Source organism: Petaurus breviceps, unplaced genomic scaffold (assembly GCF_028583685.1).
Source record: "Petaurus breviceps papuanus isolate PSGF00001 unplaced genomic scaffold, PetGlider_PUasm1.0 99, whole genome shotgun sequence".
NCBI lineage: Eukaryota > Metazoa > Chordata > Mammalia > Diprotodontia > Petauridae > Petaurus > Petaurus breviceps.
This window is the reverse complement of record NW_027187465.1, coordinates 19,124,387-19,146,871: the sequence shown is the minus strand read 5'-3', so window position 1 is coordinate 19,146,871 and position 22,485 is coordinate 19,124,387. Positions and strand designations below refer to the sequence as shown.

The window sequence follows — 22,485 nt, the reverse complement described above, 5'->3', positions numbered from 1 at the left end:
CATGACTTGCAGTTGACTTGGATTTGAGTAAGGGAGGACTGTGCAAGGTCACCAGCCTCACTTTCTCCTCCAAAGCCATCTGGGTCTAGTGGACAGATATCAGTCAGGACAATTGAAGATGGTTCAGAATGCAATGGGACACCCTGGTGCTCTTAGGCTAAGGTCTTTTCAGGTTCTCACTTTGAGTGAGGGGAGCTCCACTTTATGGTCTTTAAGATCCTTCCCAGGTCTATCACCCTAGAAACATTCTTGAGGTTCTATGTAATTTTCAGTTGAGTATAAGCTCCTTGAGGGCAGGGATTGTTTCATTTTTCGTTGTAGTCCAGAGTCTGGCACTTTGAGGCCTTCTTCTGGGTCTCTTAATACTTTGTGAATTCCAGGATAACACTAAAGCTATTCATCTGTTTTCTCCTACTCTGATCCAGTCTGGGTAGCTTGGTGGTGCAGTAGATAGAGCTTGGGGCCCGAAGTCAGGAAAACCTGAGTTCAAATTCAGCCTCAGCTACTTGCTAGTTGTGTGACCCTGGACAAGTTACTTATCTCAGTTTCCTCATCTGTAAAATTTCTTGGAGAAGGAAATGATAAACCACTCCTATATCTTTGCCAAAAAACCTCAAGTGGGGCCATGAAGAGTTGGACATGACTAAAAAATGACTGAACAATAACAACACAGTCACATGTAGCTCTGAGAGATTCCTCTTCTGCCTCCTGTTTCTGTTGATGAATCAGGTTCCCAGAGCTAGGCAGACTATACCTCCCCCTCAGGGTTCTAGGGGCAATTCTTCAAAATCATTATTCTTTAACCACAGGGGCTTTCTCTAACACCACTGGCTTAAGCCCCCCACTGACTCACTTTCTCTTAAAATTACCAATTGAGAATTATTTAGCAAGCCACCCTTAAGTAGATTTTAGAAAGGGATATTTATAATTGGTACAAAGAGTTGGTACAACCACATGGTCCAGGGCAAAGTGGACTTAAGCTTAGAGAGCACAATGGAGAAGATGTAAGAATTCCTGACTACTAAAAGTTATTTTCTCCCATTTATAGAGTACTTAGGAAGCTCCCCTTCTGCGCGGTGTAATCTCTTTGCTATTCTCTTTGTAGAACCATTAGTCCAGTTAAAGTGTGCTAGCTGATCTAGGAGTGCCATTTATGACCCTGATAGGAATATTGGGAGTCAAAGCTATCCCCAGGGGTTATGATGCTGGGATAGATGGTAAATGTAACATCCTCTAGATCCTTCAGAGCTGGAAAGTCCACCTCCAGTAAAGAGGGAAGGAGACCTGGTTGAGGTTTTCCCTCCCAGGTGGGTCTGTCTCAGGGAAGGCTTACCTTTTCTCTATACTCTGTCCAATTTCTGGAATTTCCTCTTTTCTCAATTATCAATTGGATGGATAATTTATAAACAATCCCTGGGGAATAGTTACTTTATTGAGAAATGTTCTTACATAGTTAAGGTATCAGAGCTAAAATGGTGTTTGGTATAGGATTCTGTAATTCTAGTAATCTTGTCTTTTGTACTATTCTTTGTTCATCAGGTTCATCAAGAACAAATATTCATTCAGCCAACAAGCATTTTATTAAGTACTTATGTCAGGTACTGTGCTATGCATTGGGAATACAAAGAAAAAGAAAAACACAATACTTCTTGACCTCAAGGAGCATATATTCTAATGGTGGAAGCATGTACATAACTAGGCGAGTACAGAAATATATATATATATATATATATATGTATATAGGGAAGATGGAAGTTAATCTCAGAGGGGAAGATGCTAGAGCTGGGAGCAATGGCAAAGTCCTCTCAAAGAAGCAGGATTTTGAGCTTAGTTCAGAACTGGGGTATTTAACCTGGAGGCCAAAGACCCAGTGGATAGCTTTCATGGAATCCGTGAACTCGAATAGAAAAAAATATGATATTTTAATTTTCCTTGACCTTTAACTGAAATTTAACATTTTCTTCAATTATTTAAAAATGTTATTCTGAGAAAGGGGTGTATAGGCTTCACTATAACACAGAAAAGATATAAGGACTACTGTCTAGAAGGAAGTCATGGAAGTTGAGAAACAAAATTGGGGGGTATCCAGTGCAAAGATCCAAAACCAATGTAGCTGGATCACAGAGTATGACAAGTGAGAAGTTTGGAAAGGTAAGAAGGGGCCAGTTTGTGAGGAGCAGGATTGCATATTTGATCCTGGAGGTATATTTTGTTGGTACAGAGTTGTTTTCATGTCTCTTCCATTAAATTGTTGCCTTTCTTTGTCTCTACAGCACTTCGTACATAGTAGTTGCTTAAATGCTTTTTATTGTTAATAGGGAGTCGTTGGAGTTTACTGACTGGGAGTATTACTTGGCCAGAAGTAACCCTAACCCTAAAGTGCAGACTTTTTAGGATGTTTGCTTTGATAGCTAATTGGAGAATGGACTGGGGAGGAGAGATTCAAGGTAGGCAGACCCACCAGCAACTATTGCCATCCTCTAGGTGTGAGGTGATGAGGGCCTACACTGGGTTGGGGGGGGTGTCAGAGGAGAGGAGGGAGTGTATTTGAAAGATGCTACAAAGGTGAGGTTGATCAGAGATGTTGAAAAGGTGAAATGGACAAGAGATGTTGAAAAGGTGAAATGGGCAAGAGATGCTGCAAAGGTGAAGTGGACAAGAGATGCTACAAAGGTGAAATCAACTAGAGATGCTGTAAAGGTGAAATTGACCAGAGATGCTGCAAAGGTGAAATGGACAAGAGATACTACAAAGGTGAAATCAACTAGAGATGGTGTAAAGGTGAAATTGACCAAAGATGTTATAAAGGAGAAATAGATGATACAGAGGTGGAATTGACAGGCCTTGATCACTCATTGGATATGTGGGGTAAGACACAGTAAGAAATATAGGATGATATCATCTTGAGCCTGGGTTGGGGTGTGAATTATTGCTGATCTTTTTTTTCTTCCTACTGATATTCCCCAATAGGTCAAGAAATTTTAGAGTTGGAGAGGACCTTACTGACCATCCTGTCTTACTCATCCCCAGGAGAATCCCCTGTACAACATCCCGTTCAAATGGTCCTCCCGTGGGAAGACCTTCAGTTAGGGGGAACCCACTATTTCTTAAGGTAGTCCCATCCATTTTGGGATAGCTCTCCTTGTTAGGAAGTTCCTCCTGATAACCAGCCTGAGTTTGAATCTTTACAACTGTGTCACCCTACCCCCAACTCCTGGTTCTTCATTGCCTTTTATTGGTAGCATTCTAATTTTCTTTAGTGGAAAAAGCACTGGCTTTGGGGGTCAAAACCCCTGATGGCTTACTATCTGTGTGACCTTAGGCAAGTCCTAACCTCTGTGGACCTGTTTTCTTCTCTGTAAAATGGAGGGATTGAACTTGATGGCCTCTGAAGTCCCTTACATTTCTGACTCTAGTACCCTATTATATATAGCCTAAGGTAGTGGGTTCTAATGCTTTAAGCATCTGTGATCCTCCCTCCACTCTAACAGAGTCGGATCCCTGTATAACTTGTATATAGGTGGAGGGCATGTGAGTGGCTCTGCCCAGCCTGGTGGTGAGCCTCTCCTGGCTTAGCTAGGCTGGGCCTTGGACAAAACAGTCTCTTGCAAGGACTATCCCTTCTCTCCACTTTTGTGTCTTTATGCCTGTAAATGTCTCCTCCATTAAAATGTAAACTTCTTGAGGGGAGAGACTGCAGTTTATTTTTATTCTGGTATTCTCAACACTGAGCACAGTGCCTGGCCCAGAGTAAGCACTTAACCCATGCTGACTGAGGAATTCACTGGAGTGTTTATAACTTAGAAACAGTCAGGGCTTTTGCTTAATAGAATGAATGGAAGACTTAGAGGAGCCAGGGTCACCTTTATATAATTTATATACACATGTATGTGTGTCTGTAATACATACATACACACATCATACACAATATGCATATATTTATACTAACTTACAGACACATGTTTAATTTAAATTGCCTTCAGGAGAAATTTGAACCATTAGATAGTTGCAAACATTTAATTCCCTAGATTGTGTGTGTGTGTGTGTTTGGGTTATACCTGATAACATATATGCATGTTTGTACATTTACACACACAGACATATATGTTCATTGCACATATTTGCTTGTTGTTTCCCCAATTAGACTGCAAGTTCCTCGAGGACAGGAGCTGTCTTTTGCCTCTTTTTGTATCCCTATCACTTAGCATGGGTCCTGGCACATAGTAGGTACTTAATAAATGCTTATTGACTGACACACATGTATGTATATAGAGGGTGTCCCAAAATTCTTAGTGCAATTTTTTTTTTTAGCTTTAATAGCTTAAAATGACTCTAAGGCTTTTGGAACACCTTGTATATATTTGGGATATATATACACACATATGTATATACACACACATATCCATATATATATATATACACATATATACGTAAATTAGGGAATTGAATTCTTATAAATGTCTATAGCACCTGCACATAGTCTTCATCTCCCCCTCCAATTAAGCAAAACCAACCCATACAGCACCCGCACCAGTTGACGCAGATATTCTATCTTCATGGCCCCTTGCCTTTCTTCCTACAGACAAATTAAAAACAAACCCAGGAGCCCTCAATTAGAAACCAATCAACTACATTTTTGTGGTAGGGTGGTCAGAACACTGGGCTCAAAGCTTAGCTCTGGTGCCTACTATGTGTGGAATCTTGGGCCTTAATTTCTTCATCTGTGTAAAAAGAGGGGGTTGGGCTAAATGACTTCTAAGCCCTCTTCCCCTAGCTCTCAATCTAGGCTCATCGATGTGACCTTGACAAATCACCAAACCTCCTTGGGCCTCAGTTTCCTCCTCTGTAAAATGAGGGGGTTGGATTATGTGGCATCTGAAGGCCTTTCCAACTCCAGGATCTGAGCAAGTGCACATTTCTTATGTTTGAAATCTCTATCTTTTCTCCGTCCTTACCTCCTCCCCACTCCCCACATCTTACTAACCCTAGAAATGCCACTTTCCAGAAGCCTTCCTCGATGGCTCCAGTAGCATTGGCTTTCCCCACTCCCATTCTCACCTTGGGCACAGCATAAAACTTCGCTTGTTCCTTTTGGATACGCAGTAAGCAGCAGCATGGTGAACGTGCTAGACCCGAATTTGAGTCCTCCCACCTCTGATATCTTTTAGCTTGTGTGGCTCTGGTCAAGTCACTGAGTCGCTTCTGTGGCCATGTCCTCAGAATATGGGTCTAACAGGACCGACATTTCAGGGTTGTTGTGATGATCACTTGAGATGTTGAGTGAGAGGTCTCATCAGCCTGCCAGGGCTGTGGTAGCTTTTATTTTGCGCGTCTGGACTTGGGATTTCATCCATGAAGACCCTCCCAAATGAAGATGCTCCCTTACACTCATGAAGCTTGGTACCTAGAGAAGGGCCTGGGGACACTCAAGAAGTGACTCGTCCAGGGTCACATAGCTAGGACGTCAGAGGCTAGACCTGAATCCAAGCTTTCCTAGCTTGGAGGCTGGCCTCTCCCACACTTAGACCATATTGCCTCTTTGTAACCATCATTTATTATTATCATATTTTAATAACTTTTATATTTTAATTTATTTTAAGATTTATATTTTAATGACTTTAATAACTAATAACAAACATAGCTACGTGGTGCCTAGAGAGCACTGGCCCAGAGTCAATAGTCTTGGGTTAAAATCCAGATTCTGCCACTTACTATCTGTGTGAATTTGTGGGTTTGTTTTCTTATTTTTAAAAACAAGATGGCCTTTGAGGTCTCTTCCACTTCTAAATCTAGGATTCTATGAGGTCAGTAATGTCTCCAATGTAAAATCTCCAATGTTGCACAAAATGTTGGTGAGAACAAGGGAATTGATAATTTCCAAAGTGCAAATATTATTTCCATTTCACAGATTAAGACTACTGAGGCTCAGAAGCAAGGTTAGTAAAGCAGCATTTATTGGCTTTTGAATGAAGGTGGCTTGACTATTTTTGCATAATTAATATGTGCTGAGGCTGTGATTTGAACCCAGAATTCCTGATTCCCAGTTCCTTTCTCTTTCTACCCTACCCCAGAGTTGCTTGAAAGCTATAAGGGTAGCCCTGATGCTGTCTTAATAATAATAGTATTAATAATTATGTATAATAATATAATAGTAATAACAGCAGCTAACATTTACATGGTGCTTTAAGGCTTGCAAAGTGTTTTATGAATATTATCTCTCTGGATCTTCATCATAACTTTTAGAGGAAGTTGCTATTATCATCCCCACTTTATAGATTAAGAAACCAAGGCAGAGAGGGATAAGCAACTAGGCCAACACCACAGAGATAGTATTATAGGGCACAGGTGAGATTCAGACTCAGGACCTGTAATCCCAAGTTTAGTATTCCTTCTACTGCGCCACATGCCCTCAAGATAAGTTCATTAGAAGCATGAAGGCTGATCTGTGGAAGCTGGGCGGGAGTTAGTGAATGGACTGAAATCAATCCATTTCTGAAATACCTCAGTTGAAGTTATATCCCTTGCTTCAAGAGCAGAAACAAGAAGCACCTTACTTGTATTTCTGTTGGATTTGAATATATTTTTTTTTCCTAGAGACTACACTCCTCCTCTCCCCCTGCCCCCACCAAAGCCTTCATCTAGCTGTCTATGTATCTATGTATGTTTTTATCTGTCCATCCATCCATCCATCCATCGATCCATCCATCCATCCATCCATCCATCCATCCATCCGTCCGTCCGTCCGTCCGTCTGTCCATCCATCTAATCTCTCTGTTTCGTTACCAAAGTCACCAATTCTGGCCAAGCTTGCAGGGTTTAAGTACTTCAACATGAAAGTCAGGATGCCTTGGCATGTGGGTAATCTGTTGTACATTGGAGTGGTTAAAAGTCAGTATTGTAAACTGGCAAAATCTACTACCCCCCAAAAATGGGGCAGAGGAATTCTTGGTAGCCCTATAAAACTAAAACCCAGTGCAGGTGAAAATGTCGTTGACCAGCTACTGCCTCCTCCCCACGCCCCCTCCCCAAGTCTAGGAGCATACGTGGTGGAGATCCTGTGCCTGCAATGTCATCTCTATCTCAAGGATGCATGGAGAAGACTTATTGTGATGTAGAACACCCCAGAGGTGACAAGCTTTTTCTTTGTGGTGGTACTGTTGTTGCTGTTGGAACCAGAGGGAGGAATTAGAATAAATGAGAGAGACAGAATGACAGAGAGACAGAGACAGAGAGAGACACAGAGAGAGAGAGAGAGAGAGAGAGAGAGAGAGAGAGAGAGAGAGAGAAAGGGGGGTAGAGGGAAAAAGGGGGAGGGAGGGAGAGGAGAGAGAGGAAGAAGAAAAGAAGAGGAGGAGGAAAAGAGGAGAGAGAGGAGATGAGGAAGAGGAGAAGGGGGGAAAGAGAGGAGAAAGGAAGGGAGAGAAGAGATAGAGGGAGAGAAACCCACCCCACCACTGTTTCCAGGCGACACATGTAATCTGTTGCTGTCATACATACCCTTTCCCGTAAGACAGCGGGTCCCACTGGGAGAAGGGGCGAAGTGGAATATTTTATCAGCTGTGTACATATGTACAGGAGCCTGGTTGAAAAGCAAAACCTCTTTTTTGCTCTGAATAGGGGGAAAGAGGGAGGGAAAAAGAGGGGGAGGCAATGGAGGGCGCTTATCTACACGGGGTGAACAACCAGTCTGTGCCCAGCGGACAATATTCCCACCCTTTGAGTCAAATCCAGAAGGTAAAGTCCACATGGATCAATGTTTTGGGTCGCATAGTATAAGAAAGATCTGATTTAAAAAAAAAAAGAAAATCCATTTGACATTTAATAATAACAAAAATAGACATTTAGTTAGTACTTTAAAAGAGTTACAAAAATCTTCATATATATTCTCCTGTCTGGTCCTCACAACAACTCTGTGAGATAGGCATTATTTCTAGTCCCATCTTGCAGAGGAAGAAACTGATCTTCAGTGACTTGCCCAGGGTCACAAAGCTAGTGTCAGGGTCCAGGTGTTCCTGACTCCAAATCCAGACCTCTGTCCACTGCACCTGATTTGTTTATTTTTTAATGAAAGAGAATCCTTCAGGGCTTGAGCATTGCTGTTCAGTGGATAGGGCCAATGCCCTGGCTTAAAGGGCCACACCCCCCAATGTGAATATCAATACCCCATCTTGTTCTTCTTGCCAAGAGACTTTTTGCACCAGGAGTAAATTCCTCTCTGTAGAATCGGTTTCCAAACATAGGGGTTGGGGTGGGGAGGATGTGTGGCTCTTGGGTTGAGAAAACTTAGTTTTCCACACCTGTGTCTGCACTGTTGGACTCTGATTTGGAGGCTGGAATGGGCTGTATCTCGATGGTGCTAGGTGAATGTGTCCTCCTCTCCAATTCAAACAAGCCAGGGCTAGAAGACGGGAAGCTCTTCCCAGAGCCTTGCTGCGGAGGACCAGCTGTGTACCTAAGAGGCAGAGGTAAAAAAAGAAAAAAAAGAAAAAGAATGAGATCAGACACCATTACTGATCACAGATAGTTAGAAAGTACCCAGCCTTGGAATAGCCACTAGGTCAGTGAGCCAGGGAGATCAGTTATTTCTAACAGGTGACTTGAAAAGGAAACACGTTTATTAATCATGTTACCCACGCACCTTTGCTGAGAGGGTTGGTCAGCAAAGCTTCTGTGTTTCTGTGTGGCACCCCAGAATGACTGAATGATGGGATACAGATTCTATTCTGGGGGATCAATAGAGGTGACTGGTCACTCTAAATACTGAGCCATGAGTATCCTTCTAAACAGGCATGTGTACAAAAAGGTCTGGGGACAGAATGTGGAACTGACCAACTTCTCTGTTAAACCATAACCCTCTCCCCAGTCCCTAAATACAGAGATGAGCAGGTTGGAAATCTCTGAGCTCATGAAAAAGTTTGTGGTATTAAAAAAAATAGTAAGAAAGAGAGAGGAAGAGAGAGGCAAAAGCGGGATAGAAAAAAGGAGAGGGGGAAAAAAAAGAAAAGAAAAAAAGAGAGGTAGAAACGAGTGAGCCCATCTGGGCAATGCATCACATTGAAATTGTCCCGCATTAAAAATTCACCAGCCAGTGAATTTTCAAGGGATTTGTAGTAATTAGATGACAAAATGCCTGCAAATCTCAGGCTTGCCAAAGATGTTACTCAGGGGTCAAAGACTCCACACTTTCGGCTGGGTAATTTGTAAGTGTCAATCACACACAGCCATCAGAGAGAAGGAAAAGATCTAACCGCGGAATTCTAACTAAGTCCAATGTTCTTGCCTTCAGCCACCCCATCGGCTGCTATCATCTCCCCTTCACTCCATCCCCCCGACTCCCCCCGCAATCGCCTTCCCCTCTTTTATCAGAGGCACAGACGGTCTGTGGCTTCACAAGGGACTTGGAATGGAGCCGGCTGCCGTCGAACCCAAGTTTCTAACTTCTCCCTTTTCCCCAAATAGATATTTTTGGTGATGTTTTTAGGTTTTCTTTTCTTTTTAAATGCAATTTTATTATTCATTTTTTCAAGGAATAAAAATCTATTTTTCCTATCTCTCTCACTAGGAAAAAAAATTCTTATTAGATACTACTCAACTTACACACCCTGCCCTGCCCCCCCCCCAAAAAAAAATCAACCGAGTTTCAGGAAACATTGTTCACCAAAGGACAATTCCTTGGATTTCTACTATTCTACTATTTCTTCAGAGCTTGAAGAATACTTGGAGATCACTGAGTCCAAGAAATTTTTATATTACAAATGAGGAAACTGAGGCCCAGGAATGTTAGATCAGGGTCACAGAGCCAGAATTTTAATCCAATCAATCTATTAGCATTTATTAAGCATCCACTACATTCTAGGCACAGTGCTAGGCATCAGAGATACCCAGACAAAAATGAAAGAATGTTTGCCCTCAAGAAGCTTATGTTCAAGAAGGGCAGGGGTTCTTAATTTGGGGCCCATGATTTTTTTCTTTTATTTTGATAACTGCATTTTAGCATAATTGGCTTCCCTTGTAACCCCGTGTTTTTCATTTTATGCCTTTAAAAACATGATTCCGAGAAAGCATTTCTAGATTTCAGCAGACTGACTGACTGCCCAAGGGGTTCCCAGCACAAAGAAAGGAAAGAATTCAGAATTTCTGTCGCCTTGGCTTCCAATCCATGGTACTTTCCTTCAAACCAGGCTGCCTGTATCATTACTGACACCTCTGTCCTGATGATGGCCAGCTCTCACACTCCAGTCATACAATTAACAATAACATTATTAATCTAAATATTAATAATAATTATCAACAACAGCAATAGTAACAATGACATTGATATAATGATTTAATTTCTGCAAAGTCTCCCCATTCTGTAATCTGAGCCTCACGACCATCCCATGGGGTTCAATGCTCCAGACTCAGAAAAGGTGATTTACGTGCCACTGGGTCCCCCAGCCAGGGAGGGTGAACAGTGGGGTTTGACCTGGAGTCCATCCTGACTCTGATTCCTGTGCTCTCTCCATACTCGACCACCCTTCATTTGGCTGGAAGCTGTTGTATTAAAGGCCAGGTATGCGAATGACCATTAAGCAAGGGGCAGACAGATATCCAGAGTGGGGACCTGCTCCAGAACGTGGACTCTCAGTCTGGCCTCTCATCTGTTCTCCTGAAGATTCCATACCTTTACAACCCAGGGGGGGCATTCTTATAGGCAAGACAAAAATGATTTTATTAAGCACCTACTATGTGCAAGGTGTCCTACTAAGCCAGGCTACTGACTTGTGCCTTGGAGAGATGCTCTCCTCAAGCCTGGACTTTCTGTTTGAAATGTTATTGGGGTGGGAGGGGTGATGGAGAGGGGAGCCAGAGAATGCTCATACTGGATGCTTTGCCCCTGGGCACACGCCATACTTTTCGAGGGGAGGATCTCATTCCATTGACTTTTTCTGATTAAAAATTTTCTGAAGGGAATAATGGGTTGGGGGCCTCCCAGAGGAAAAGTGTCTGTCATTACATGTTTTTCAGGAACTCTTGGCTTGCCTGGAGCATGGGTTGAAAGCCAATGTTCTCCAAAGCCTCCTCCCCGCTCGCTCCCTCCCTTTCCCCGTACACCAGCTGAGACTGCCCAGAGCCTTCCTCGACTACCTGCCAGTGCCTGTCGATGTCTAGCCTGAGAGGGGGTGGATGGAATGGTGGGGTGGCCCTTAAAAGTTCCTCAATCTACTCTTGACAGATGAAGAAACTGAGACCCACAGAAGGGAAAGGACTCCCTTAATGACAGAGCCCCCAATAGCAAAGTCCCCCCAAAACAAAGTCTTCCATGTGCCAGATGATGGAGTCACATGTTTCACAACCAAATTCCAACCAAGCAGAAGACTGCAGACTTGTTCTCAACATTTGTTGTTGCCTTCTCAACAGGCATCCCTTGGTTTATGTGACCCTGACATAAAACAATACAGATCTAGATACATGAAGATTTACTTTATAAAAGAATTCAAGATAAGATCATCTTCCCTTTCTCCAAGCCCCTGCTAACAAGGTGGTGTAGTGAATGGAATTCTGGGCTCGGAGTCAGGAAGACCCAAGTTCAAATATGGCCTCAGACACTTACTAGTTGTGTGACCCTGGGTGAGTCGCTTCACCTAGGGAAATAGGCTCACTTTCTCTCTTATCCTATAATTGAGGAAACTGAAGCATCCATCGGTAAAGAATGGCCTTCGGAAGAAGAAATGGGATCTAAAGTCCTTCCCAAACCTAGACACAGGATCCTAGAGCCATCTCACAACCCAGAAAACCTCTGGATGCCTGGGAGTGTCCGGAGAAGAACACAGCTCTTGAAATGTGTGTGGTCTGATGAGGACAGAGGACAACAGGCGGTCATCTCCCTAGTACTGAATACCACACCTCCTGCATGCAGTCCAAAACTCCATTAATGTTTACGGCAGACATATTACACTGCTAACTTGTTTGAGCCTGGAGGCCAGTAAAACCGTGTGTGTACAAACACACACGCACAGACACACGTATGTATGCATGCATATGTATACACACAAACATATTTTCCCGATGACCAGCTGTCTAATCTCTTTCTTGGTGATTTTTTTTGGGGGGGTAGGGGAGGTGTGACAGATGATTCTGATTCTCTACCCTTCATCCCAGCTTGGTGCCGCCATCACTAAACCTTCTCCACCAGGTCTAACTGAGTGGGGGATTTACTCAAGGGGAAAATGAGAAAGTGGCTGGTGTTTCTTGGGAAGTGCCGGACAAGTCCTTTTGAGTGCCCGCGTAAAACTCTCTTCAGTGCTAGATGAGGAAGAGTAATAGTGAGTCCTCCGACCTGCAGGCGAACACAGGCGGCACCAAATGAATCCTTTCCAGGCTGCTGGGGATATATCACAAAGACTAAGCTCCCTGCTTCGAATACAATAAAAATTATTAACAACAACAACAAGTTGAGGTCATCCATTCTCCAAGCCCCTCATGAATATCTCCAGCCTCCTTCGCTCTGGGGGCCAGATTCCGGGACGGCCAGCAAAAGGGACAACCTGGCCAGAGGAAAGGATGCTGCCTCTTGGTGCAGAAGGCCTGGGTTCAATCTGCCCCCTACCAATCACTCATTCTGTGACCATCACTTAAACCCACCTGGGTCTCTTCTAAATCATTTCAGTTCACAGTTACAGGAAAAGTTATTTTCCTCCTCTGTAAAATAAGGGAGTCGGACCAGACAGCCTCTGAGGTCTCCTCCAAGCCCAGACTGCAGATATGATAGGAAGAGTGGTCTATTTGGAATCAGAGGCCTGGGTTCGAATCCTGCCTCTAATGCTTATTACCTATGGGGACACGGGGAAGTATGGGGAGGGGGCAGGTTAGACAGCCTTCCCTGACATTCATATATGGATTTCACTTTGGCTCAGGGTTTACAAAACTCTTCCTATCCTCACAAAAGCGTCCACTACTGGCCTCCATATCAGACACACACATAGGTGACTTGGGTGAGGTGTACCTAGTGCAGGAAAAGCTAGACTTTGAGGTAAAGAAAGAGGAGTTGTTCTGGCCAGGGTCATGCCAATGGTAGATGGAGAAGCGGGGACTGGAACCCAAGTCTGTGCCCAACGCCTTGTCATCACGATGCCTCCATAATTATAATCTTAGCTGATGGTGGTCAGTTTCCAAATGCAATTAGGAAGCCGGGCACAGGGAAATGATCTGAGTTATTTTATTCTGGGGTTATTAGGTGTGAGGAGGTGAGGGTGGGGGTGGGGTGGGGGGGGCAAAGCAGGAAATTTGTAGCCAGAAGCCCCGGAGCCAAACCTGAACTCTGACACTTAGCAGTTTTATAGTATCTGGGCCTCAGTTTCCTCTGCTGGAAGTTGAGGGGGTTGGATGGGAGGCAGCCTCTAAGACCCCTTAACGGTGTATACCAGTGAGTCATTAAGCACTGATTTAGCCCTTGAGGCGTGAAGAGCTTGAGACAGGAGCTGAGATGCTTCCTCTGCCTTTTATGAGAGTCAGACCCACAATTTCTGTCTGCTGCTTCCAGGTGCTGGCTGCTGCCCCACAGAAAACTCCAAGCATTTTATGGGGTGAAGCCTCACGGGATTTCCATAAGCTTGCAAACTTTCAGTGACATAAAACTGAGGCCTGGAATTCAGGAGTGTGCCCCGAGTCACATTAAGAGTCAGGGGCAAATCCATTTTTTAAATCATTGGGTAGTGGATACTTGTTAGGAAGGCAAGAAGTTTCATCCTTAGCTTCCATTAAGGAACTTGCTGTATCTTGGAAAAGTCATTAGTCTTCTCTGGCACTTTCTTATATGTGGAATTTGGGGTGAATTAATGGTCTTTAAGGTCCCCTCTTAGCCCTGACATCCCCTGTTCTTAGGCCCCTCCCAGCCCTGATATCACCTGTTCTAAGGCCCCTCCCAGTCCTGACATCCCCTGTTCTAAGGCCTCTCCCAGCCCTGACATTCCCTGTTCTTAGGCCCTTCCCAGCCCTGACATCCCCTGTTGAGGCCCCTCCCAGCTCTGACATCCCCTGTTCTGAGCCCCCTCCCAGCCTTGACATCCCCTGTTCTAAGGCCCCTCCCAGTTCTGACAGTCCCAGTTCCATGTCAGGGCCCTCCTAGTGCTGCCTTTCAGGGTTCAATGCTAGACCAAAGTTTCCTTAGTAGCTGGCAGGTATAACACAGGCCTGGATCCAGTTTAAGCCTTTGAAGAGCAGCCCAGTCTGAAATAGCAGCAGAGGAGGTAGGGCAGAAAGCTGCTCAGTGCCCCTCCCCTCCCCATGCCTCAGCTGCTCCCTCTGTACAATGGAGACTGGGCCACTGTCTTGGGGTCCCCCAGTTGATCACCTGGCCACAGGCAGAGGTGAGCCAGTGCTGGAGACATCCTACCCTTCAGGCGGACACACACCGGGGCTTGGACCAAAAGACCAGGCGAGGAGCTTGGTCACCACCCAGTGTACAAAGATTGCCAACAGCCCTCGGCTTCTTATATTAGCCAACATGAGTGGTCTGGGGAGGGTGCTCAGTGAATGGGGAGCTACCTGGGGGACATTTGTGAGTGTGCATTCCAGGCACTGTACTAATCAGCAGGGCTATGTCCTTTAAGAGGGAGCAGGAAGAAAACCGGATCCCCCCAGGGGAGTCCTCATCCCTCTTGAGATCACTGAGGAGTTAATTTGTGAAATGAACAGGCCCCCTTTTACAGAAATGGAAACTGAGGCTGGGGACATGAAGTGATATGGGCCAAGGTCATGAAAGCAGTAAGTGGCAGGGGTGTCTTCCAGACTCCAATTCCCTGCACTGTCTAGATGATCAACCCCCACGATCCAAATACAGAAACACAGTGCCATCTGCTATACAGTGTCCTCAAAGTCCCATGTTTAAGCTGCTGAAGTTCCACACTGCCCAAAGACGTGGGGGATGGATGCCTTGAACTCACAGTCACTGCAAAAGTGTCCTTTAAAGAAAGTTTCTTTTCTACAAAATGAGCTCCATCCCAACTAGAAGTGTGATTGCTCTGATGCCAGGGGCCTGGAAGGGATGATTCAATCAATCAATCAATCAATCAATCAACTCTAAGGACTGACTGTGTGCTGTGCAACTCACAGGCTATGAAGCACCTACTACGGGCCAGGTGCTAGGGATGCACAAATTTTAAAAATGACAGCCAGGGATCAAAGACTTAGAGTCAGAAGGGTCTTCAGGGGTCATCTAGTCCCATGTTCTCATTCTACAGATGAGGAAACTGAGGCCCAGAGAAGGTATTTGGGCCTCCATGGTGGCTGAAGGGTCAGGCACAAGGGTGCAGAAGTCAGTAAGCCCTGCCACTGGGATTCAAGCCTAGATCCTCTGCCCCCAAATCTGGCCATCTTTCTACCCTTGAAGTCCTGCTCTTCAAGAGCTGACACTCTATGGGGTGGGGGAAGGGAACATGCTTATTTCATACTAATAAGGACCATGTGAAGTAGACAGTAATGAGAGATTCAGACTGAGAGCTCCAGGCATGTGAGAGGACACAGAGCCTGCCTAAGTGACGACTTTTAGACACAGGAAGGGTGCGTCAACACCATTTCTTCCTTGGGGACCTGATGGCTAGTCAGGATTGTTCCTGAGGGCGCCACGCCCAGGTTCCGGATACAGTCCAAGCAGATTGCTGGGGGAGGGGAAGCAGGGGAGGGAGAAGCTGCTTATTGAAGGTAAATGTCCCAAAACAATTAGGGAATGCAGCAAAGAAAATAGTATTATGGCAGCAAGGTAAAGGATTAAGCATGATTTATTCTCTGCTAATCCCCCCTAAGTACCTGTTAAAAACACAAACATAGCTCTCCAGCCCGACAGAAGAGGGAGGAATATCCTGTACCAGCAGGCTACAGGCAAAGGGACCCCAGAAATGGGAGTGGGGGTGAAGGGGTGTGGGCAGCATATCTACCGGATCTACTCTCTCCTCATCCTACCAGTTGTCCCCAAAATGACTCACCAGGTCCTCACCTGTGAACTCACTGGCTCCCACAAGCACACTCCCCCGAGTCAGGGGCTGCCTTTAGCCTCTTTTTTATTCCTTGCACTTAGCACACAGTAGGAGCTTTCTAAATGCTGACTGCTAGGTCACCTAAGGCATCTAAATCTGGCTTCTCTTCTCAGCCTGAGCCTCTGAGGTGTCTGGTTGGAATGAATCAATTCCTGGCACCCAGGGCCTGCTGCCCACTAGCTCTGTGGGCAAGTGCCTTCCCTGTACCCCAGTGTCCTCGCCTACAGAATTAGGTGTGATTGGAGCTTCTGAGAGTTCCTCTGACATTCTGGGCAATCCCTCTGTTTCCCTGGGTATTAGTGACATTCTTACTTACTCCCTTGGGATGCCCAAGGTTGTTTCTGATACTGTAAGCATGGATTACAGTCCTGGATTTGGAGGCCAAGGACCTGGTTTCAAGTCCTGACTCTGCCCCTTACTCAGCCTGTGACCTTGGGCTTCAGGCTGTCTGAGCTCTTCATCTTCCTCATCCGGTTGGACTAGACAGACGGAAGTTCCTTCCAGGTCTGGAAGGGAGATTGGTGACTCTGACAGATTCTGGGCCTCTTTCCTCATCTCTAAAATGAAGGGTGGAGGTGGGCTACATAATCTTCCCCAACACCACCTCGTTTCACAGAAACCTGACCAAGCATCCCCTGCATACACATGCTCATATGTGGTCATCCAGCTTTGGCCTGAAGACCTCCACTAAGGGGTGTGTTCCCCTACCTCCCGAGCAGCCCACCCTTTCAGTCAGCTCTGCTCCAGACTCTTGATTTCCCCTCCCCTGTATCAAGCTAAGACGTGTCTCTGCCACTCTCATCTCTAGGGAATCAACTCCCAACATGCAAACTTCCCTCTCTCCTCCACCCCCTGCTGCTTTTAGGAGCCTCATCCTGGTTTCTCTGCCTGCTGTCACCCTGTGGTACCAAAAAGTGGGGCAGAGCAATGGGAAAGGGTCAGATGGCCTTCATTCAGATCCCAGAGGTGGGGCCGGTGTGACCTTAGCTAACTTAGCCTTTCTGGATCTGTGTCCTTATCTGTAAAACACGGGGTTAGCCTAGACCATCTCCCCCCCCCCCCTCTAGCTCAAGATCTGGAATGGGTGCATCTCCACCAGGAGAATCGATCTAGGACCCGCTCCCCTTTCGGATCAGTCCCTGAGACAGTCCCTAAGCTTCCAGAGGGCAGGGGATCGAGCTCTGGGTGAGTTGGGCACCGTGACACCACCCCTCCCCCACAAGCCACCTTCCCTGGCTCTGGCCAGGTGCCTCCTCCCATGGCCCCCCCGAGCTCTGAAGGGAAACAGCAGCAAGCAGAGTCATAAATCACTCGGCTGCCCGCCTGGCTAGGGCTGCCCTCCCCGGCTGGGGCTCGAGCTGGTCACAGCAGCCCAGGCGCAGGGAGCTGGCCAGGTCGCAGCTGCCTGCCTCGCTCCCTCCCCAGTCCGAGCTGTGCCCTGTGCTCTGGGGGGCGGGGGCACGCACCTTGCTGGGCCCGCTCTGCCAACCTGCAGGTAATTCTAGTCACATCCTCCCCACACCTGCCCCTGCTGATGCTGGCTGTTCGTCTCTCCCTAGTCCCAGTTTGGGGTGAAAGCCTTCCTTATTAGCCAATCTGGATCCCCATTTACTGCGAATTACCTAGCTTGATTGTTATTCATGAGTGGATAAATCTGAAATCTCAGCCGGCTGCCATGTGATTTCCTCCGTCTCCCGAATGCAGAAGACTCAAGAGAAAACAGGAGGGCTCGCGTAGCCTTGACACGCTGTATCAATCTCCGCAGACAGGGATATCTTTTTGAAAGTGGCTGGCTCGCTGCTATAATTCAATTCCGCACCGACTGTCAGGGAGATGGGGAAAATGGAGGTGCTGGGGTGCGAGGGGGAAGCTTCCAGAAAACTGGGGGTTCAGTCCTCGTGCTCGGGGGCAGATGAGGGATGAGAAGATCCTGGGGTGGGGGTGGGAGGAAGCTTAAGCCCCCCAGTTCTCTTTGAATGCTAACACCACGAGGAAGAAGGTTGTCTGGGGGATGATGAGAGGACCTGACAGGGTGAGATAGCGGGAAGTGTCTGGGGCTGCTGTGGGGTGCCCACTTCGTCAACAGAGGGCAGGGAGGGCTTGGAAATTTGGTAAGAGACTGGAGTACAGCGAAACCTCATTAGACAGGAAATGTGAGGGACAGGGGTGGGGAGACAGGATTCCAAACGAACCCAACAGCAAATGGATGCGGCTGGAACCAGAGAGCAGTGCTGGGGGCTAATCTGATGGTTATCCCAGAACAATGGGGTGGTGAGTAAACCTGGAGATTCAGAGCAGGCTTCACCTGACAAGCTCTTCCAGGTCCCCCGCCCTGAGGATCACGGGAGGGCCCGGCACGGACCTTGGGAAAGCACAGAGGAAACGGAGAAGGGGAACTCATCAGCCTGGGCTCCCACTGGCAGCCAGTCAGTCCACAGGCGTGTATGAAGGGCTTACTACGTGCCAGGCACAGTGCTAAAGCCTGGCAATAGCGTCTCTGCCCTCAACCAGCTCACATGTGAAAGGCGAAGACCTACAGCAGGCTAGTTACTAGGTACAATGTGGAGCGGAGTCAGTCACACTAGAAGCCTCAGGGATGGGGGATTGGCCTGAGGTCTCGGTGGGGAGTCTTTCCACATATTCTCACCAACTATCCATAAGATAGTCTGAAAGAGGAGATTTCTGTTAAGGGAAAAACACGACTCACCCAATTCTTCCAAGAGACTGATAGAATAATGTATAACATATTAATTTTATACACACACATACACACATATATGTGTATATATGTACACACAATCAGGTATGAGATAAGCATCTGCTGGGATGTCCAAAACACTGAGCATAAAACCGGGGAGCCCCAGATGTTGGCCTGCCACCTGGGCACCACAGTGCAAGCCATAATGATGACAGTGATTACTGTTATTGTTGGGAGCTAATACAGTGGTTAGAGGGTACCTTGGACAAAGAAAGATCTAAGTCCCGATCTAGCTTTTGATACTTATAGCTATATGACCCTGGTCAAGTCTTCTAACCACTGAGATTCAGTTTCCTTATGTGTAAAATGAGATACTAAAAATTGTACCTTCCTCAGAGGGCTGTGGTAAGGCTCTAATGTGTGCAAATACAATAATACATTAGTTCTATGTAATATATTATCGTGTGCATATATATATATATATGTACATCTGCATGCAAATATAAGAACGTGGGCAAAGTATCTGGCAAATAGCATGATGTTCTATAAATGTTGAAAATAGCAACTAGAATAATAAATTTCACTCTGGCCATGTGTTGATGCCTTTCCATTGTGGGGGAGAGGGAGGTGGGGTGAAGTCTCAGTGTGGGAAGTCTTTTTACCAATGCAGAATGGTGATCATTTTTGGATACATCAACAACCCTCATTTCATTCAATCTTGTGATGGAGTTCCATGGAAAGCTAAAAAAAAAAAAAACCTCCCCCCAAAGAGATCTGCAATATAACCTCTTAGTTCCCAGGCAACTTTTTCACACTAGTTAGGAAACTCTTATCAATATAGATTGGCAACAATTCTCCAGCTCAGTCCTGCAGAGGGTAAGTAACCTGCCCTGGGTCACCCAGTCAGGATGAATCAGAGGCAAGATTTAAACCAGTCCTTGTGTCTCTAAAACTAGCCCTCTAGCTACTATGCCATTCTGCACCTCAATAACAATAGTAATGATAATAATTATTATTGCTGGTGCTCTTTTAAAGTCGGAGCCTGCAGTTGGCCAACATTCTCTGGTCCACCTGAGTATGAATTGGAGCTGGGATGGACCAGGGAGCACAGAAGAGACAAAGAGAGCTGAGCCCTCCAAGTAAAGAGGAAATTAGATTGCCAAAGCTGGTTTCCACCTGGGTGCCTGGAGAAAGCCATCTGAGTCCCTTGGCAATGCCTGACACTCCCTGAAGACTGGTTGAGAACAACAGCAATCAGGAAGATTAAATTCACTTTCCAAGTTAGAATTTGATTTTTAATGGCAGGGGAATTCTGGGGCTCCCCTGGCAAGCAATCTTTGAATATCTTGTTTCCTCGGAGTACAAATTCAGGACTACCTGGGAAGATCTCGGCCCCCCTCTCCACACCTGCTTCTCGTCCTCATTAGCCTGGCAGGCAGTAGCTCTCCAATTTAGAAGGTAAGGGGAAAATTTGCTCCTGTGGGACCCCCAATTCTAGGCCTAGAGTATTCAGCATGAGCAAAAAATTCAACAGGAATAATAATGAAGGGGACTGTGTTATCTTTTTTTCCCTACAGGTTCAAAGTGATCTGCCAGGGCTCTCTTGGCTGGATGTGGCATGACCAATAATTTCAACAGCCTACTCCTTCATAGTGGGCTGACTGTGCTCAGGGACAACAGTGCCAGGGAGATCCTGCAAAGGAGACAGAAAGGGCACAGTACTGGTGCAATGAGGTTTCCATGGGTACTGAGCCTGTCATTTTGTCTTGGCTTGGACTCTTGACCTGAATTGTGGGCCCTTGGTCTGCACACAATGTGGTCTCAGGTCCAAGGGCAGGAAGAGATCTAGAGATAATCTGGCTTCACCCTCCCAATTACTAATGCAGAAACTGAGTGATTTGGCATGTGGGCAGTAACTGGCCTAGGAAGCATTCTGAGGGTCGTAGGCTTAGAGCTGGAAGAGGTGGCCCTCAGTCATCACGTACTTCAACCTCCTTATTTTATATAGGAGGAATCTGTGGCCTGGGTAAAAGTGTGACCTTGCCTCATGTCACACTGTTAAATGACAGAGGTGAGATTTGAACCCAGGCCCCCTGAATCCCAATCCAATGCTTTCCCAATGTCTCACCACTTCTCAGTGTTGTTTTACCTCCAGAAGAATGGAAGCTCCTTGAGGGGAGGGTCTTGGCTTTGTCTTCTCCATGTCTAGCTTGGTGGCCTGTACACAGGAGGTGCTTAATAAATATTTGTGGAATTGAATTAAGTGACTGCTCTCAAGACGGCAAATGAGTTCAAAGAACATGGGGTTAGAAAACAGATCTCCTGAGCTCCGGAGTCTGATTAAACCCTATTGCCTTCATTGATCCTTCTCATCAGAGCAGGGAGACTATAGACTCTTTCACAGGATCCCAGACATCCCTAGGCGCAATGTTTGTCTGAGCAGCTGCTTTTAGGGACACACAAGATTGGGGGAAACAGGGAGCTGTGAGATGGCGCCCTAAGTCATATGAAAGTGTAGAGAGGAAGGCTGTTAGTTAGTGCCACCCCCCCAAGTGCCTTGTTATTTGTTTTATTTTTTAATATTTTATATATTTATATTATTATTTTTAATCACCTATTTATTTTCTATATGTTTATTTATGCACAAACATAAGCACCCTGAGGGCCAGAATTCTTTTTCTTTGGTATCTTCAGGGACATATGAGAGATGTATTCGACAGAGGGAAGAGCTGGGGTTGAGGTCTACCCCTGAAACATCTTGGCTGAGTAATGGGGGAAACAACCATTTAACCCTTTAGGTGCAATTCCCTGAGACTCTAGGTTCGGAGAAGATGTTGACATGCATTGGTTGAGGGAATTTCCTCAACAGATAGCTCCTTATACCCATGAAATGACAGGCCCAGGCATTCTCATTACTCATGCCCAGGAAGCAGCACAGAACATCACAGGCATTTCATAAATGCTTGTGGATTGACTGGCTGTTTTCTCCATAGAGGAGGGGTGGTGGGGAAGGAGAGGAATGGTCAACATTACCATTGCAAAACAAAAGGGATGGCCCTGATATAAATAATGGAAGTTGCTTAAGGGACTGTGTTTCTTGATAGCAAAGGGCAGTCACACTGTTCCCTGTGATGCCTTGCAGGTGCAATGCAAGAGAGAGGGCTGTGCTCCAGTTATCATTGTGATGGACCTGGGGAGTGAGTTATGGTTAGTGTGCAGTGATGGTGGTGATGGCTGCTGAGATGCAGCATGGCATGGTGGACAGAGTGGCTGGATCTGGAGTTAGGAAGAACTGTGTTCAGAACCAACCTCAAATATTTACTAGCTTGGTGAGCCCAGGCCAACTGCTTCAATGCTCAGCCTCAGTTTCTGCATCTGTAAAATGGGGGTGGGGCAGGGTTAGACTGACTGGATGGTTTCTAAAGTTCCTTTCAGTTCTAAATCGCTGATCTTATGTAGCAGCTCTTGGCACGGCTGCCCTCACCCTCTGGTTATGTGTGCATACAAGAAGGATTCAGTCCTATCCATCTGGCGTGTTTGGGAATAGCCAGTCAGTCCTGAAGGGTTATGTGTGTGAACCTAATTCAGCCCAACCAGCATTTATGAAGAAAGACAGGAGCTGTGCTAGATGATTGGGATAATAAGAGACAAAATAGTCCACACCCTCAAGAAGCTTACATTCTAGTAGGGAGGGATAAGTCATGTACACAGACAAATACAAGGTAATATGGAGAGAGAGAGAGAGAGAGAGAGAGAGAGAGAGAGAGAGAGAGA

General features: G+C 45.9%; 1 protein-coding gene across 1 annotated transcript in view; it reads right to left on the bottom strand.

Annotated features, from left to right (window-relative positions):
* Positions 1–7,787: 7,787 nt before the first annotated feature.
* The window catches only part of RBM19 (RNA binding motif protein 19), a 189,046-nt gene continuing 174,348 nt past the window's right edge, over positions 7,788–22,485 (bottom strand). The window contains exon 25 of the mRNA XM_069081714.1: positions 7,788–8,452. The gene's annotated coding sequence lies outside the window, so the exon portion shown is untranslated. The remainder of the gene's footprint in view (positions 8,453–22,485) is intronic.